The sequence below is a fragment of the Nicotiana tabacum genome, chromosome 8, assembly GCF_000715075.1.
Source record: "Nicotiana tabacum cultivar K326 chromosome 8, ASM71507v2, whole genome shotgun sequence".
Taxonomy (NCBI): domain Eukaryota; kingdom Viridiplantae; phylum Streptophyta; class Magnoliopsida; order Solanales; family Solanaceae; genus Nicotiana; species Nicotiana tabacum.
Window position 1 is genome coordinate 106,914,509 of NC_134087.1, and position 21,338 is coordinate 106,935,846.

Here is a 21,338-nt window from a genome sequence, read left to right on the forward strand (position 1 = left end):
AGCTTCACCAGCTCGCGAAGTCCCAGCAACAGGTAGGCTCTGTCCAGGTGTCCACCCTCATTTCCTTCAGCATTCTGGCAGTCCTCAATCCTCTTGAGAAACTTCCTTTTCTAGCTCCACTAAACCTCATTCCAAGTATCCTAGTCGCTTATTGGCACTGACAGCCATGTCTTTCCACTCTTCAATCAGTTTTTGGTGGGCTTCTTGAATCTCACGGTGCTCGCTTTCACATTCTCGAATCCTCTTGCGCAGTTGGTTGTATTTGACATGTGCTTCAGCCCTTTCATCGATGATTCTGTGACCTCAAACAAATCCGGGTTGACCCAGACCATTGTGATTATCCTCCAGCCAGCCTGAATAGTATGGAGTACAACCAGCATGGTATTTGTCTGGTTCGATAGTGTCTCCTCCCATGATGATCTTGCAATGCCACATATGCTGACCATGGCACTTATAAGGACTGTCATCAACTTGGAAGTCAGCCCGGAAGTGACTTATCTTGTCTACCATTGGTATGACCTACTTCCTACCAGCCTATCTCATAACTCGGAGAGGGACATAAGGGTAGGTTCCTCTCAAACCGATTAGTATCAGATACGGTGCATCCCTGGATCGGATGATGAACTCCTCAGTAGTGAACCACTCGAACATCCATTGCATTTGATCTTCAGTTAGCTTTTCAAACAGTTCTAACCACCCTTTGGCATCCTCTGGTTGAGCGAACATGTTGGGCATGTAGTTCATTTGTCTTGGATGATGGAAGGCTATGTGATCATCCCAATCCCTTCGCTGAATCTCTTGTCGGTATTCACCTATTTGGAGGTGTTCCATGAGCCAGAGCTGGAGTAGCAAATTGCAACCCTCGAAATGTTGGGCTCCTTGTTGACACTTCTCCAAAGCTTGGTATATCTCTGTGAGGATCATGGGCACTATGCTGAACGGTTGCCCACCAATTCCCTCCATTAGTGTTTTGGTTAACATAGCTAGCCTGGTGTGAATCCTTGCTTTCTTCATTGGGAAACACTATCATCCCCAAGAAGCAGAACATGAAGACAGACCCTTCGGTGAATATGCCCCAACGATGTAAGGGTGAACTCATCCGGATAAGTACGGTAGGATTTGCTATGACCGTACATCTCGTACAAATAATCAAAGGGAATATACGACTCTTTCAAGCATGTCAAGTCTGGATTCTTCTTTAGGCCCATCATTTTGAGAAAACCTCTACCCTTGCGATTTTCCGGCATTAACAAACCCAGAGTCTCCCATGGTATACCAGCCAATCCTCCTATTTCCTCCAGCAGGGGTGTCATCTCAATCTCCCCGAAGCGAAACATGGAGCTATCACAATCCCAGAATAGAGTAGTAGCTACTATGATTTTGTTGTTCGGTTGGACCTCCAGGAGGGAAGGTAGATTTCGTAGGTATTTCCGGACAAGAGTCTGATCACTAGAATGAAGATACTCCTACCAGCTCAGCAACCTTGGGTGGACGTTAGTGACCATGCCAAAGCTGGGGACTTCGTGCCTCATGTTTCTGCAAGACAAAACGGTTAGGCCCTTACCCCTACCGGACTCAACTATTAAATACCAATAATTGGCATAAGCTATTTAGTTCTTCAAATAAATGCACAAAATGTGGTAGTGTCCGTTTGGATTTTGGGAAAACCCAATGGACTTCGGACAAGGCTATCTTAAAGTGTCATTATGCGGACAACATAACTGACTCGGCTGGGTTTGACCATGATGCATGCATAATTAAATAGAGTAAGGTTTCTATGAGTGTTTTAGACCGGTACCCTTGAGCGGACAACTCAAGGGGGAAAGGCACGGAACTGTCCACTACACTGTTGATCGATTGGTTTTACCGCAAATACGCCTTTTCTGGATTTAGGGGGTGATAATATCGGAAGGGCGCAACCACTCATTATAAGCGTTGCTATGGCATTTTTTTTGGCATGAGTGGAATATGATGTTGAAGACATGCTTATGCAATAATTAAAACAAGTTGTCACGTATTTGCACGTTCATAAAGTAATAATTACAATAATTTAAAACAGCAATAAAGGAGTGCAATAAAGGAAAGCAGTAAAGAAATAAGGGAAAGAAACAAGAGACAAGTCAGTTTTTTCAGTAGGAGAGGGAATTAAATGCTTAAAGGTATTAAACAAATAAAGGCAAATAAGAAATGTAAAAGTCACAGTAATAGCTTGAAATGGTAAAAGCCTAAAAGAAAATCCCCAACAGAGACTCCATACTGTCGCGCCCCATTTTTCTCGCGAAATCGGGTTTATGACATTTGGGAGGACAACTCATTCCATTTGTAAATTAGGTTTGATTTGAAGAGTCACCACCTAATGATTAAAGTGCATTAGGACACTAGGAGGGGTTTGTTTTGAGTAATCAGTGATTGGATAAGCGCTAGAAATTATCCCAAGGGGAAGGTGTTAGGCACACCTCAGGATCTACTTGTGTGGTTCCCGGCCTAACTATTGTTGTGACTTAAGTGCAAATAACATATAGGCAAATAAAGGCTTCAAATAAGAGGAGATTTTCACGTAATTGTTATAAATAAACAAAAATAAGAAAAGGGAACTAAAAAGAGTTGATTTCCTTAAAAGAAATGGTTTTAAAAAATATAAAAGAAACAAAGAAAAAAAAGGAAAAGGGGGGGTCCTAGGTTTATTGAAAATATGGATCACCCCACACAACATCCGGTAATCACTCCTCAGTGAGGGGCTACACGTGATGTTATCGTGTGGTCATCATATCCATATCTACCCTTTCCCACCCCGTTAAGGTATTAAAGCGCGGAATGGTCTTGTTTACTTATTGCATGCTATTACCTGCCCCAGTCCTATCAGCCCCGGAGACACTTAGGACTACTAATCCTAAAGGGAGGAGGTATTGGGCTTATTTGTGGTTTCAAAAGGTAAAATACCAAGGCGACAAATAAAACACATATAGCAAGTTTGGGGAAGCATATAAACAAATAAAAAGGGACTCAAACAGACCTCCTTTAAACCAAAGAAAGCACATAATGTAGCATGACGTGCATGTACTGTTTAGGGTCTGATTAAAACTTAAAAGGTTGAGGTAGACTGATTTATTACATAGTTCAGATAAGAAGCCCAAATCAGGCCTGCCTGCTCGTTGTAGCATATAAAATCTGATTCAGCTTATAAGCTTTCACCTTATGGTTTGCCTAAGTGTTAGACGAAGACCATATAGGCATGATATCTACTGATTTCAGAAAACAAGGATATGAGCTGATTACATACTGATTTAAGAAAAGTTGTCAATTATTAAAGGAGGGCGAGTTTTAGCAAAAGATCATAAGTTCTGCAACTGGTAATGCATTATTATTGCTGGTTTTAGACTCATAAGCGAGTGAGGCGATTTAGATTTGATTAAAGCTCCTATAGGCATGCTTTCTATGCGTTTGCTGACTTTAGAACACTTTTATAGACATAGAGAAATGCAGAAATCCTACAAACATGATATCTAGGTATTATATTTTTTGTGGACATGATATCTAATTGCAGTTGGTTATTTAAGACCTATAAACATGTTTTCCTAATGAAAAGTGGATATGCAAGATTCAGAAAGACCTATATGCATATGCAGAATTCAGATTTCGAGTAATTATAGACATGATATCTATATGAGAGGATGCAGGATTCCTATAAATTCTATATATGAGAATGCAGGATTCCTATAGACATGGTATGTAAGTGTAGAAATCAGAGATTCCTATAGACATGGTTATCTACATGGAAATGCAAAAATATAGAAACTCTTATAGCCAAGTTATCTACATGGAAATACAGAAATTCAGAAACTCCTATAGGCAGGTTATCTATATGGATGTGTAGAAATCAGAGATTCTTATAGACATGGTTATCTACATGGAAATGCAGAAATTCAGAAACTCCTATAGGCAGGTCATCTGCCTCTTCTTGAATACATAGTTACCCCTCCCTTTTTCACAAGACATCCCCGCGAGTTTTCATTACAAAATTATTACAACCCAGAAAAATAAAGTAAAGTAAAGAAAATACATCAGAAATTAAAAAGTACAACCAAGGAGAGCCTGATTCAGACTTCCGTCTAAAATATGAAGTAAACCAACTCCAAGAGATCATGTTCCAAAGCCCTTCTCCTATTTGGATGTGTCAAAGTTCCCTAAGAGTCTCATATGAACTCCGGGAAGTGCTTACACCCAAATGTATTACCGGATTAAGCCATAGTGCAGTGTGGAAGGGTCAGCCCTCAAGTGTCCAATTTCAGAGGGAACTCAAGGTCCCAAGGCAAGGCTCACAGGAGGGGGCAGAACTTAGAGACTAAGAGAGAGTGCAAGTGCAGAAATAGAGTGCTGAAAGGGGAAAGGGAAAAGGGATACAGCTTAAATCAGTACACATAGGGGTGTAGGGGAATGGGGGAATTTGCAAGAGCAAACGAAAAGCAGGTTGATGGCACACCCCGTAATGGGATATGCAGGCACACCCTCCAGCCTGTTTGCTTAGAGGTTAAGACCCTATTGGTTCAAACTTATTTCATGGGCAACAACTCACATTTCCATGCCTTAAGTCAAAACTCTCAAACACATAGGGGTAATGGGGATAGGGAGCAAGGATTCACAGCAGAAACAGACAGAAAGATATGAGCGTACTAACTTAAATATTGAACTTTACAGAAACAGTAAAGTAGACATGGATATAAAAGCTGTAAATGAACACATTGTGATGATGTTGAAGCTTAAATTAGGACATACTAGTTTCAAAGAAACAAATAGAGAAAATGCAGAAGTCTTGCAAAACAGGCCACAGTGCAGACAAGAAAAGAATATTATTATGAGAGAGCATGAGTTCAGAAGGATTCTTAGTTCATGATGAGTTTGTGAAAGAGTTGTGCATTTATAGTGTGAAAATCAGGCAGAAATAAGGTAAGAAAACAGTTAAGGAACTGATTGTCAATTAAGAATCAATTACACAAGACTTCCCTTAATTAGGGAATTCAGATTCAAACGGGTAAAAATGATTTAAGGAAAGAAATTGAATAAGCACTTTGTGCAAAGCATGCAATTAGGGGCAAATACATAAAATGTTATTTAAGGACAGGATTTTGAAGTACACGGTTGTACAAATAAGGTAAGAAAATCAATTAGTAGCCCGTAAATCAATGGTCAGGAATCTTGTAATTACAGATCCATGAATAAACCAAGTCATAAAAGCTGAGAAGGGTTTTAAAATTAAGTCGAGTCATGAGGAAAATCAACAAACATGGAAGGAAAATCAACTAGTCCTATTCAAAAGGAAGTCTGAACTAATCATAAATTTGAAACCCCTTTAGAGGGAGGCTCATCACATATAAAGAGCATACAAACATGTTGAGTTGAAAGAAGATGTTGTGCCATTGCAAAATCAATAGATAGTGGTTCGTCACATAAATCAGTAATGCAGAAGAGAAGTAGCATTCTGATAGCATGCAAAAGATCCAGTAAAAAGAGTTTAGCATTGTGTGAAAACAAGGATGACCAAGCTCAATTCTCGAAATTGGTCTACAAGAGTTGGGCGTTTTGAAATAAAACCTTAGTTCGAGCAAATCACATAGAAAAACCTGGAAGAACCCCAAACTCTAGAGTTTCTGCCATTAATCGAGTGCAGAGATGAGAGGGCAATTAATAAAATTCGAAACAGGTTTAGAGGTCTTAGAAAAAAACTGAAACTTCTAACATATTCCTTTCAGCAACAAAACTCATGAGAAAACATGATAGAAAAGTAACATGCAGAACACAGCAGAAGAGCTCAAAGAAAATAGTGTAGGAGAAGCTAATACGAAACATAATGGGAAAAATTGACAAGAACAGTAGAAGAAGCATGCTATGAAGTTTTAGAAGAAACTTTTATAGAGCTCAGTAGACGGAACTTAATAAGAAACACTTAAGAACATAGTAAAGGAAGTTACGGTAGGAGAAACACACAAGAACACAGTATAGGAAAACACCGTAGTAGAACCATATAAGAACACAGTAGAAGAAAATACAAGAACACAGTAGAGGCAGATACACAAAAAGAAAAAGAAAGTCAGAGAAACATTTAAATGCTTTTTAGAAAACCCTAGATCGGAAAAGAAATGGTTTTGAAAGTAGTTTATTGAAAGAAAAGCCAGAAAATCCATTTAAAAGCTTAGGGAAAGCATAGATACACAACGGATCTAAAGGAATCGAAAATCCTCGAAGGGTTAGTGTTTCAGAAGAACCCCAGTAGTGAGAAAGGCTTGGAAAAGTCACCGATCCAAGCAGGAGAGGTTGAGGTCAGGCTTGAACAACCATAGTACGCCGGAGCAAAGTCGGAGATGACCATGAAACTTCGAATCGACAGAGGTCTGGATACGACCCTTCATGGTCAGGACTTGAATCTTCAAAAATCAGGCGTGTGGGAGCCATAGGAGGCCGGTGTAGGGTTTCCATAGCCTTGGAAGCCATGGATTCCGGTGGTTTTCAGGGTGGAAATGGTAGAGGTGGCTATGGTTTGAGAAGTTTCGAGAGTGTTTGAGAGAATGGTGGGGGTTCAGAGGGGGCTTGGTAGGTGGAAAATGATTTAGGTTTAGGGGGGTAAAGGGTAATTAAAAATGGTAAGGTTGAAATGTGGTCGTTAATCATTTTGATCAACGACCTGGATTAACCTGGGGGTCGGGCGGGTCATTTAAACGGGTTGTGGGTCGGGTAATTTTAGGAATTGGGCCGGGTGATTTAAAATTGAAATTGGGTTGGATTAGGGGTGCAAATTAGGCTGAAATTGAAATGAAATCTGGCTAGATTTTAAATAGCCAATTTTCCCCATTTATTTTTTATAAAAATAGCAAATTAAAATCTGGAAATAAATTGCAAGTACTAATATGATTTATAACATATAATTATCAATTTAAAAATACTGGACTTAGTTTTTATAAATATGAATGCAATCAAATCGTAAATGAGGCTAATATTGCAATTACATGCAGTTGAGCTTTAAAAATACTAAATAAATTTGTAAAAACATGCAAAAATTATATGAGATGTAGTTTAGCATAAATATGAGAATTCAACAAGTGAATCACCAAAAATGATAATTTTGGATACTTATTGGATTTTTCTTGATAAAATAAGGCAATAAAATTGATTTTAAAAGCCTTTAAAATTAAGAAAAAATAATAACAATATTTGTAAATACTTATATATGCATACATATGCTATTTTGAAAGTATATTGCATATAAAAATATACAGGAAAAAATTGGGTATCAACAACCAATTCAATAAGATTTAAGCAATTTAACTGCAAACAAGATTACAGATATTCCAAGTATAGCATACTTTTGGATCCTAGACTACCCGTACTTACACATAATAGTAGCTACGCATGGACTTTCATCACCTCGTGCGTACGTAGCCCCCACAAATAAGAGCACATAACCAATTATTTCACCTATGGGGACAATTCCCTCATACAAGGTTAGAAAGGAGACTCACCTCGATCCAAAGCCTATATTCTGATTCAAGAACGCACTTAAACCTCCAAATCGAAGCCGAACGATCCAAAACTATTCAAATAAGGCAAAAACTAGTCAATACATGCTCAAAAGATCATATTCTAATTATTAAACCAATTTTCCGACCCTAAATGCAAGGTTCCTAAAATTTATCCCCGGGCCCAAGTGCCCGAATTCCGGAAATATTTGAAGAAAATTGTTACCCATAACCTAAGGATCAAGAATATACGATTTTTACTCCATTCCCTAACAAATTTGGTGGTTACATCTTGTTTTTACCAAAGTCTAGGTTTTTCATCTACAACCCTTGATTTTCCCTAATTTTCCCATGTTAATCTACCTATAATCCATGTATTTAACTTATGATGGTTAGAAATTACTTACTTATTTGATGATGATGGAATCCCTCCTCAAATACTCTCAAAAATCGCCTAAGGCCAAGTGGGAAATGAAGGAAATGGTCTAAAACTCGGGATAAAAACCATAACTTCCAGTTGCAAATGTCGCATTTGCGATATCCGTCTCGCAAATGCGATGTCGCATTGCGGCAATTGCATCGTAAATGCGAAGCCTATTCAACCCTGCCCTGGTCGCATTTGCGACAAGATTCTTCGCAAATGCGAAGATGACAGCCTCGCAAAAGCGATCCTTCTTTCGCAAATGCGAACTTTCCCCTCAGAAGCCCAGGCTCGCAATTGTGAACTCCATCTCGCAAATGCGAAGATCACATTTGCGACCATAACATCGCAATTGCGATCTTACCAGTACTAGCAATCCTATTTCATAGCAATTCATTCTGAAGCTATCTCGAATATCACCTGAGTCCCCGGGGCTCCAAACCAAACACCCGCATAAGTCCAAAAATATAACACGGACTTGCTCGAAGCCTCAAACCACATCAAACAACGCTAAAACCATTAATCGCACTCCAATTCAAGCTTAATGAACTCTAAAATTTTAAACTTCAACTTTCGGTGTTTAAACCTATCAAATCATATCCGATTGACCTCAAATTTTGCACACAAGTCATATTTGTCATTACGGACCTACTCCAACTTCCGGAATCGGAATCCGACCCCGATAACAAAAAGTCAACTCTCGGTCAAACTTCCCAAAAAACCTTAAAAATTTTATCTTTAGCCAAATAACTCCAAAATGACCTACGGACCTCCGAATTCACTTGTGATCGCGCTCCCAATAACAGAATCACCATACAGAGCTATTCCCGGACTTGGAATCCCAAACGGACATTGATAACCCTAAAATGCACTTCAACCCAAGCTTATGAGATTCTTCCAAAATGCTAACTTCCACAATAGGCGCCGAAACGTTCCCGAGTCATCCAAAACCCGATCCGGGCAGACGCCCATATCTGAAATCATCATAAGAACCTACTGGAACCTTCAGATCCCAATTCTAAGGTCGTTTACTCAAGAATCCAATTTTAGTTAATTATTCCAACTTAAAGCTTCCGAAATGAGAATTCTCTTTCCAAATCAACTCCGAACTACCAGAAATTCAATTCTGACCATGCGTACAAGTCATAATACCTGAAGTGAAGTTGCTCATGGCCTCAATCTGCTGAACGAAGGCGCTTGAGCTCAAACGACCGGTCGGGTCGTTACATTCTCTCCCACATAAACATACGTTCGTCCTCGAACGTGCTATGAACTGTGTTGGAGTTGTCTGAAATCACTGTTTAACACCTTGAGCACCTACCCGTGCTACCACAACTCAGCTAAGCACCCTAGCTCGATAAATATAAAGATATTGTTTTTCACTTAAGCAAATACCCTTAGAGCCCAATTCCAATATCCGGAATTCTCTGTCAGGCATGTTCTAACATATGCTCACCGTATCAATAGCTACACACAGCACCAAAACATGACTGCATACCTTAGTTGAATTCACACCTTGCACCACTTTATTCACATGACCACAATAACATCCTCTGGTCAAACTAGTAGAAATTCCACGAATCTGATGTTCCCAATGCACCTCATGATATATATATAAGTCTTGCTCTAAATCTTAAAATACCGCCATGACAGAAGAGATATGTAGAAATTCATAACCAACTACCGAGTCAACAAATCATTGGGGCCATACTCATGACAAGAATCGTTACCTCCTTCTGAACCAAATAATGGTATTTGCTCTTTAATATTCTTCATATAATCCGATTGCACCGATCTTAGTTCCGATAATCTCATCTCACCCAGTATGAACTGCTCAGGCAATAAGCCACCCAGACATGACCAAAAGTCTCATATGATGCCTCAACGTGCCAATAGGCTACCAACTCGAACGCGATACAAAATGAAAACGAACTCTGGAAAGGAAGTCCAATTGCCCCGCTCGCGAATCATACATGCGACGCGGTCAACATAATTAAACAAACACCCTGCTCGCGAATCATACATGTGACGCGGGCATACAGCTAATATGAGTTATCCTCAGGAAAAAAAAGGAAACAAAACACATAAAAACAGATATAGGGAACTGTACTCAACATGACATTGTTGCGGCGTGCAACCCAATCCAAATAACATACCCATGGCGGCGTGCCACCCGATCCATACATAAAATACACATAAGGAGATACACACCGAGCTAGATTGCTCATTACATCAAAATACCGAATGTCGGTCACCAGCACGTCAAGTGCATAATATCATCCCTAGGGAGACATATAGCGCTATAAGCTACAAACTCAAGCACAACTGAGGTGCGATATATGATCTGATTCTCAAGAGCCATTCTGCTTATATAACATCATCTCTACGCAGAACCTCAACATATAAGAAATTCACCAAGTTGTCTCACGACTCACACGGTGTAATACATCATTACATGAAATAGCTGACGATGAAATAACACCCCGACTACTCTTCCATAAAGAGCGCATGGCTGAAATGAACACATCTGGCCTGATATAGAGCCCATTCACATTTAAATCCATCCATAGACCTCAAGCTGATTCTGATCGCACTAAACTAGAATAATAACCTTTCAAAGGTCCATAATCACCCCTTTTTCTCTCATAACACACAAGAACAACCATCATAACCAGAGTAATCCTCCATAGTCCGCAACCCAATAAACCGTGTGCCCACCAAGCATCAATTCTCAATTTAACGGCATCACTACAATCTTCATACTTGATTTAACTCTTCAATCAATCAAGTGGCTACATGCCATACTAATACAACCTTCTCGTGGGACACTCTCCCACAGCCTTCCATAATAGATAACAGGTCTGTACATCCAAACCACCGGTCGCAATAACGTTGAAAAGCGATCAAGAATCCTTAACCAGGATGCAAAGCCTTTTTCACAAAACACCGATCTCAGGTGATGCTGAACACAATACCAACTTACCTTAAACATCGAAACTCCTTTCCTGCCCATCTGAGCTCATGACATCCTTGTCAAAACCGAACTGCAACCTCGATCCACACTTCAAATTCTACACCACTCACTGCACCCAACATGCCAATATACGGTAGAACACAATTTTCATCGTAACTCCAGAACCACTAATAGATTAACACTTCGTCCTATAAAAACATTTCACTTAACTCACTTCAGGAGAACCATAGCAACACACAGGTGAATTCTCATAACCGTAGAATATACAAACCTCTAAGTAGTGGTCTAAGCCACCATAGCCCTTCCGGGATCCGCCTACACATGACAGGCATTAGCAGAAGAATATTTCGGAATAATATCAATTACGGCGGCCAACAAGCCTCACACGCACCGTCACAAATCACTTGCATAACTTGATCACACTGAAGGAACTGATCACTGCCAGTAATATGCCAACTCAACTATGGCTAACCAACCTATCTTCTTTCCAATTTATCCTTGACTGCCTTAGAAATAATAATAACTCCATTCAACACATACACACTCCACCCGCACTCATCCTGAGTGACCTTGAATCACGAGACCAAGTTGTCTCAAATCCCATGAACCATTTAATACCTCCCAAATGCTACATTGCAAGTCAAAACATCATAGAACATTTTCGGCCTCTTCTCATAAACTGCTACAAAGCTTGATTCTTAACCGAACCCATAGGCTCGAATTCATTAGGAACCACACTTTACCCCGTTCAATCCACTAGGACCATTGTTGAGAGCCACCCGCTGACTTGGCCCTGAATATAATCGACTTCATAAATCTTCTAGCACACGAATACCCTCTCGGCGAAGCACCCGGCAGAATCACTTCCCTTGAAACCCGCATCTATACAAGGCATAAATCATGAATCCTTCCCCAAGTCTGAACATGAGCCAATAAGGCCAACCATAGCACACCTTTAACAATTCTTTTCCTCTAATTACCACTTATGTTCTTTTCCCATAGCTGAAATAGCCCATCAATATGCTAATAACCAGAAACCTCGCAAGTAGTTAACCATGCAACCCAATCATAGGCGGTGGGACTCTCCCACTTAGCTTGAAGCCTCTATTACACAATTCTGGAATTCACCAGGATTCTTTATCTCTTATTGACATAACCTTGTGCAATCAATCGCCAAAATTCTCGGAATCTTTCTGTAAAATCCCCTTTTTATATTCTGAATCATCAACCATATTCGCACGACCAATCTTTTTGCTGTATAACCAATAGAATTCTTCGCAAAAGCCTCGCCAACCATGCGACCGCTAATTTGCTCACAAGGAATAACCCACCTATGGAAATCACTTCCCGACATCTTCCAACACTGCTGCATAGGGTACAATCACTATGACATCAATAACCCATCCTGAGTTTGAGCTCACTCTCTAGCTATACAAGTCCATTCACCCCTCGTGGACATTAATTAAATGTGCGGCAACATCCTTCCAACTCAAAGTTATGTTGTATACTTCTTCATTTCAAGCAGATCCCTCTTGTTTTATCAAATCTCCTGCTGCATAATAGCCCATACTTCAAATTAAATCCGTAGACCCAATCACCAATCACTAAAATTCCCAAATCATTCCAAACTCTCCTTAAGGTGCGTAGTCATCCTACCACAATGCCCTTATGCAACTCCGCTACTCTCCCACTTTGGCAGAACTCACCCCTCTAATCGACTACTCGAACTTTGCTTCGTATACCTGGATTTCTAGAAATTTTAACCACTGCTTGACACTCCCCACATGTCCTTCCTCATCCTTTGATGCTCAGTTGTTGCCTTAATAAAATCTATCTTCGTAGCACTTGAACCCACAAATCGCTACTAACTTTAAACCTTTTCGGAGATCATCTTTCTCGAGTTGTCGACATTAGAAACACCGATTCAATCCTGAACCACCGTACTCCGTGATATCCAACCGTCGTTTCTCCAATATTATTTCATAATATCCTGCCCCAAGGGCGAATTGCAGAAGATCATAACATCGGCAAACTTAACACATACAATTGAGGACAATGACACTACATCGCAGATGAAAATTCCACCACGCTCGAAAATACCAAGTCTTGTTACTTCCTCTACCCAAATCTGGACATTCATAGGCCAATTGCTTTTCCCCCTCCGAAAATAAGATACTAAATCTCGGAACCATGCACTGTGCAAACCTCATTTCAAGTTATTCACTGCCCCGACACATGGGAATGCATCCTACCATCACATCACTACTGTGTGATAATCATTCATGAGCATCAAAGAAACTTGTGCATGGACTTAAAGCTCTCAGAAATATAGCTAATGAGCTGAAATGACATGATATCCTTCCACAAGGCGACGACAATAGCCCAATCAACTATATTGGGAGAAACATCCTACACCACATCTGTGGTACCAATACAATTATTCAATTCTCGATTTATAACAAGTGCTTCGCATCGCATAAGATTGAGTAGGAAGGAAACAAGGGCATAAGCCTTAAGGAATCAAATCGCACGATGAGGAATCAAGAAGGGAAGTGCTCATAACAATCTTGTAGCCTCTCGAAGATAAGTACAGACGTCTCCGTATCGATCCACAAGATTATACTAGACTCACTCACGACTTGTGAGACCTAAGGAAACCTAATGCTCTGATACCATGTTGTCACGATCCAAATTCCACTAAGGGTCATGATGGCGCCGGACATTGCTGTCAGGCAAGCCAACCAAAATACTTAATTAATTTCTTATCTTAATAATTTTGAAAACAGAAATTTTTCCTTCAATTCAGCTAGTAAAAGATAATCTTTGCAGAAGAAAGGTGAACAAAAGAATGTTTAGAAGCAAATACAGAATACCCCATAGCCATCCCAGAACCCAGTGTCACAAGTGCATGAGCATTTACTAGGGAATAGAATAAAATACAGTAAAATACTCTGAAGGGGACTTTGTTGGCAGCGGGTCGTCTCAATAAATGCAGCTCACCTATGTCTCCGTATCAACCATGCCGCTATGCCACTAAGCCACTAGCCACATATGAACCTGTGCAACAAAAATGAATAGCAAGTGTAGTATGGGTATGAAAACAACATGTACCCAATGAGTATCCCATCTAATCTCGAAGAAGTAGAGACGAGAGGTCGAGTTAGACACTTTCTAGTGGTCCAATAGTAATATTATTAATGCGATGAATCATAGAGTTATTAATAACAATAGTAAATTCAAATAAGTCATGAATTAGGTAAAAGCCCCTTTTTATTAAAAGTTTTCGGATTCATAATCCATTAATTAACAATTATCTCAAGTAGGGGAGAGCAAATATCAATATCAATAAATCTCAAGGCAAGCAATTCAAGCATGCGCAAATCATGCATGGGTCGTACGGCCAATCCAACATATTTGTAAACTGTGCACTGCCGATGGTCGAACGGCGCAAATCATAGATGCATCTATTACCCCGCTCGTGAATCATCCATGTGATGCAGTAAACATAAAATAAACAAACACTCTACTCGCGAATCATACATGCTACGCGGTACACATAGAATCACATATTCAAACAGTTAATTAAGAATTTATCGGGGAACGTCTATCCAAATAAAAGCCAATTCTCTTTTAGCGATTTAAGAAAATGAAGTTTAATCCCTTTTAGAAATTTATTTACCAATTCGATAAGATTTAAACAATTAAACTGCCAACAAGATTACAGATATTCCAAGTATAGCATGTTTTTGGGTCCTAGACTACCCGGACTTACACATAATAGTATCTACGCACGGACTCTCATAATCTCGTGCGTACGTAGCCCCCACAAATAGGAGAACATAACCAATTATTTTACCTACGAGGACAATTCCCTCTTACAAGGTGAGAAAGGAGACTCACCTCGCTCCAAAGCCTATATTCCGATTCAAGAACGCGCTCAAACCTCCAATTCGAAGCCGAACGATCCAAAACTATTCAAATAGGGAAAGAACTAGTCAATACATGCTCAAAAGTTCATATTCTAATTATTAAACCAATTTCCCGACCCTAAATGCAAGGTTCCTAAAATTCATGCTTGGGCCCACGTGCCCGGATTCCGGAAATTTGTGAAGAAAATTATTACCCATAACCTAAGGATCAAGAATATATGATTTTTACTCCATTACCTAGCAAATTTCGTGGTTAAATCTTATTTTTACCGAATTCTAGATTTTTCATCTACAACCCTTGATTTTCCCTAATTTTCACATGTTAATCTACCTATAATCCATATATTTAACTTATGATGTGTAGAAATTACTTACCCCTTTAATGATGTTGGAATCCCTCCTCAAATACTCTCAAAAATTGCCTAAGGCCGAGTGGGAAATGAAGGAAATGGGCTAAGTCTCAGGATAAAAAGCCCTGAGTTCCAGAGCAGATGTTGCATTTGCGACATCCGTCTTGCAAATGCGATGTCACATTTGCGACAATTGCATCATAAATGCGAAGCCTACCCAACCCTGCCCTGGTCGCATTTGCGACAAGATTCTTCGTAAATGTGAAGGTGACAGCCTCGCAAAAGCGATCCTTCGTTTGCAAATGCGAGCTTTCCCCTCAGAAGCCAAGGCTTGCAATTGCGAACTCCATCTCGCAAATGCGATGATAGCATTTGCGACCATAACATCGCAATAGCGATCATACCAGTACCAGCAATCCTATTTCTTAGCAATTCATTCCGAAGCTATCCTGAATCTCTCCCGAGCCCCCGGGGCTCCAAACCAAACACTCGTATGAGTCCAAAACATAACACGGACTTGCTATAAGCCTCAAACCACATCAAACAACGCTAAAACCATTAATCGCACTCCAATTCAAGCTTAATGGACTCTAAAATTTCAAACTTCTACTTTCGGTGTTTAAACCTATCAAAACACGTCCGATTGACCTCAAATTTTGCACACAAGTCATATTTGCCATTACGGGCCTACTCCAATTTCCGGACTCAGAATCTGACCCTAATATCAAAAAGTCAACTCTTGGTCAAACTTCTCAAAAACCTTAAAATTTCTATATTTAGCCAAATGACTACAAAATGACTTACAGACCTCCGAATTCACTTCTGATCACGCTCCCAATACCAGAATTACCATACAGAGCTATTCCCAGACTCGAAATCCCAAACAGGCATTGATAACCCTGAAATGCACTTCAACCCAAACTTATGAGATTCTTTCAAAATGCTAACTTCCACAATAGGCGCCGAAATGTTCCCGGGTCATCCAAAACCCGATCCGGGCATACGCCCATGTCTGAAATCATCATACGAACCTACTGAAACCTTCAGATCCCAATTCCAAGGTCGTTTACTTAAGAATCCAATATTAGTTAATTCTTCCAACTTAAAGCTTCCGAAATGAGAATTCTCTTTCCAAATCAACTCTGAACTACCCGAAATTCAATTCCGATCATGCGTACAAGTCATAATACCTTAAGTGAAGCTGCTCATGGCCTCAACCTACTAAACGATGCGCTAGAGCTCAAAACGACCGATCAGATTGTTACAAGTAGACTATTCTTTTGGGGATTGTATAACTATTTTTTTGTACATTACTAATTATCACATGCTTTTTAACTGCAAATTTAGAAATCTCTATACTTGTTTTAGTAAAGTGAAAATGAGAACTTGTTAACACTTTCGCGTTGGCTTGCCTGACAAGGGTGTTGGGTGTCATCATGACCTATAATGGAATTGGATTGTGACAATATGGTATCAGAGCACTAGGTTTACGTAGGTCTCACAAGTCATGGGAAAACCTAACAGAGTCTTGTGGATTAGTACAAATACATCTGTATTTATCTTCTAGAGGCTATAGGGTGTTACAAAAACTACTCTTTATTCATTTCCTATCGTGAGTGGTTGGTATACTAAATTTCCCTCTTCTATTCTCTCACTAATGTTCCGGACCCGGGATGAGCTGCTCCTCCTGTTGCTAGATGACGAGGCAGAGGCACAGGGAGGGCACCGACGCGAGGTAGGGGACAAGGGCATCCCAGAGCTGTCCCAGTAGCATCATCAGCAGATCCTGTGGGAGATCCTATTGATGAGAAGTAGGGTGAGGTGCCCGTAGCTGTAGTGTATTAGACTCCGGGTGCACTACCCGCGGATGGAGCTCAGTCAGTTGCTGTAGTGGTGTCCGAGCCCAGATCAGTTGTATATGGTGACCCGTAGAAGTTATTGGATATATGGACTAGACTTCACCTTCCTGTCTTCGGGGGTAAGCGTCATGAGGATGCCCAGCATTTCATTGATAGGTGTAGGGATAGACTGCACAACATGAGGATATTGGAGTCACATGGGATTGACTTCACTACTTTTCAGATAGAGGGCAGGGCCCGTAAATGGTGGCAGTCCTATGTTCTTGGCAGCCCATCAGGTTCTTCTCTCCTCACTTGGGGTCAGTTCACACGGTTATTCTTGGATAGGTATATTCCACCCTCTGAGAGGGAAGAGCTGCGGTATCAGTTTGAGTATCTTGAGCAGGGTCAGATGTCCGTGACCAATTATGAGGCGAGATTTTCTGAGTTGTCTCACCATGCACTCATAATACTTCCCACGGATGCAGAGAGAGTACGGAGATTTGTTGCAGGGTTGCACCCCAGTATTCGAGCTAGCATGGCTCGAGAGGTGGAGATAGGTACTGAGTATCAGCTAGTGGTAGAGATTGCTTAAAATATTGAGGGTTATCGCCATAGGGGTAGAGAGCAGCTTCAGCAGGACAAGAGGGCCCAATTTTCTAGAAAGTTTAGAGGTGCCCCAGCTAGGGGTAGGGGCACACCTGGAGGGGTCAACCTAGCAGGCTCCCCGTATTTAGCACCACCACTACCTCCCTGAGGTGCTCCAGTGAGACCTTATTTTAGTGCGATGCCAGAGAGGTCTTACCGTCCACGAGCTATTCAGGGTTCCTCTGGCAGGTACTCTGGTCATTAGAGTTCTTCTAGTGCTTACTTTTGTGCCATGCTAGAGAGTTCATATCACCCACCAGCCATTCAAGGTTCTTCTAGTGGATATTCGGGTTAGCAGGCTCAGACTTTAGGGCGGTAGGCTATGGTGCCGAGGGGTTGCCACGAGTGTGGAGATCCGGGTCACATGAAGAGGACCTGCCCTAGACTTTGGGGTAAGGCAGTACAACCGGGTCAGTAGCCTATAATTTCAGCACCAGTTGCTTACCCTCCCAGAAGCGGGGGACAGATGGGTAGAGGCCGTCCTAAAGGTGGAGGCCAGGTAGGGAGAGGTCAACCAGCTACTGCTCAGTCAGGTGGAGGCCAACCAGCCGGTGCTCCAGCCAAATTCTATGCCCTTCCAGCTAGGCTAGATGCATTGTCCTCAAATGCCATGATCACAAGTATTATTTCTATCCATGGTAGGGATGCTTCGGTATTATTTGATCCAGGGTCTACCTATTCATATGTATCATCTCTTTTTGCTCATTTCCTGGTTATTCCTCGTGAGTCCTTGGGTACTCTTGTTTATGTATCCACTCCTATAGGTGATTCTATGGTTGTGCATCGGATCTACCGATCCTATATGGTCACATTCTATAGTTTTGAGACTAGAGAGGATCTCTTGTTACTTGATATGATCGACTTTGAGATCATCCTGGGCATGGATTGGTTATCTCCATATCACGTCATCTTAGATTACCATGCCAAGACTGTTACATTAGCAATGCCAGGGTTGCCAAGGTTGAAATTGAAGGGTCCCACAGTTGATACATCTAGTTGGTTATCTCTTTCTTGAAGGCTCGACATATGGTTGAGAAGGGGTGTTTGGCTTATTTGGCTTATGTTCGGGGAACCACCGTAGAGTCTCCAATGATTTATTCAGTTCCAGTAGTTCGGGAGTTCGCCGATGTGTTTCCTTCTGATCTTCCTGGCATGCCACTGGATCGTGATATTAATTTCTATATTAATTTGTCTCCAGGCACCCAGCCTATATCTATCCCACTGTACCGCATGGCTCCAAATGAGCAACTTGATGAGTTGTTAGCAAAGGGGTTTGTTAGACCCAGTATATCACCTTGGGGTGTACCAGTATTATTTGTGAAAAAGAAGGATGGGACTATGCGGATATGCATTGATTACCGCCAGTTGAACAAAGTCACCATCAAGAACAAGTATCTATTGCCTCGTATCGATGATTTGTTTGACTAGTTGCAGGGTGCTAGGGTGTTATCTAAGATCGACTTGAGGTCAGGGTACCATTAGTTGAAGATTCGGGACTCGGATGTTCCAAAGATTGCATTTCGGACTAGATATGGTCATTATGAGTTTTTGGTGATGTCTTTTGGCTTGACTAATGCTCCAGCAGCATTTATAGACTTGATGAACACGGTGTTCAGACCTTATATTTATTCCTTTGTCATCGTCTTCATTGAGACATCTTGATATACTCACGTAGCTTGGGGAGCACGAGCAGCATTTGAGAGTAGTGCTTCAGACCTTGTGAGACATAACGCTATATGCTAAGTTCTCCAAGTGTGACTTTTGATTAGATTCAGTGGCATTCTTGGGGCATGTTATGTCATGAGAGTGTATTAAGGTGGATCCCAAGAAGATTGAGGCAGTTCAGAGTTGGCCATGGCCTACTTCAGTGACCGAGATCAGGAGTTTCCTGGGGTTAGCAGGCTATTAGAGACGATTCATGCAGGTCTTTTCATCCATTGCATCACCTCTGACTAGATTGACCCAAAAGGGTGCTCCTTTTCGTTGGTCCGATGATTGTGAGGCATGCTTTCAGAAGCTCAAGACAGCTTTGACTACAGCACCAGTCTTGTGTTGCCTTCCGGTTCAGGGATGTATACGGTATATTGCGATGCTTCACATTTTGGATTGAGATGTGTATTGATGCAGGAGGGGCGAGTTATTGCATATGCTTCACGTCAGCTGATGATCCATGAGAAGAATTATCCTGTGCATGATTTGGAGTTAGTCGCAATTGTTTATGCTCTTAAAATATGGAGGAATTATCTGTATGGGGTATCATGTGAGGTTTATGCTGATCATCACAGCTTACAACATTTGTTCAAGCAGAGGGATCTCAATTTGAGGCACCATAGATGGCTTGAGTTACTGAAGGATTATGACATCACCATTCTTTATCATTCGGGCAAGGCAAATAGTGTTGCGGATGCCTTAAGAAGGAAAGCAAAGAGTATGGGTAGCTTGGAATTCATTCCAGCAGAGGAGTGGCCAATAGCTTTGGACATTCAGTCCTTGGCTAACAGACTTGTGAGGTTGGATATTTCAGAGCCCAGCCGAGTTCTTGCGTGCGTTGTTGCTCAGACTTCATTATTGGGGCAGATCAAGGCCCGACAGTTCGATGATCCACATTTGGCGGTTCTTAGAGAGACAATGCTTCAGGGTAGTGCCAAAGAGGTTTCTATTGGCAAGGATGGTGTTTTGCGACTCCAGGGTCGCCTATGCATTCCTAGTATTGATAGTTTGAGAGAGAGGATACTAGAGGAGGCACACAGTTTGTGGTATTCCATTAATCCGGGTGCGACGAAGATGTATCGTGACTTGAGACAGCATTATTGGTGGTGGAGAATGAAGAATGACATAGTGGAGTATGTGGCTAAGTGTTTGAATTGCCAGCAGGTTAAGTATGAGCACTAGAGGTCGGGTGGCCTACTTCAGTAGATGCCTATACCAAAGTGGAAGTGGGAGCGCATTACCATGGACTTCGTAGTTGGGTTGCCCCGGACCTTGCGGAAGTTTGATGCAGTATGGGTCATTGTTGACAGGTTGACCAAGTCGGTGCACTTTATTCCAATTGTGACTACTTACACTTTAGAGAGATTGGCTCAGATTTACATTTAGGAGATAGTCAGGTTGCACGGTGTGCCTGTTTCCATCGTATCAGATAGAGGCCCTCAGTTCACTTTCCATTTCTGGATAGCCATTTAGAGTGAGTTGGGGACCCGTGTAGAGCTTAGCACATCATTCCATTCTCACACTGACGGGCTGTTTGAGCGGAAAGTTCTATGATTATTTTCTGGACTGATTGCGGCCGAGGGCCATACGTGAGGATATGTTGAGTGATGTGAGGAGCCTTTCAGGCCTCGAGTGTTATATGAGGAGGCTTTCAGGCCTCGTGTGTGATGTGTGAAGGCTTTTAGGCCTATTGATATTGCACTTGGGCTGTAAGAGCCCCTCCGGAGTCTGTACACACCCCCAGTGAGCGCAGGGTACCCAAGTGAGTTGGGAGTGGGCCCGAGAGGCCGTTGCTTGTGTGTGGTGAGTTGGGAGTGAGCCCGAGGGGCTGATGTTGTGTGCTGGTGAGTTGGGAGTGAGCCCGAGGGGCTGATACTATACTGAGATTTACATATTGAGCTCGAGGGGCAAGCTTTTGATTTATCCTTACTGTGGAAATTATTTGTCTTTACTGTTTAAA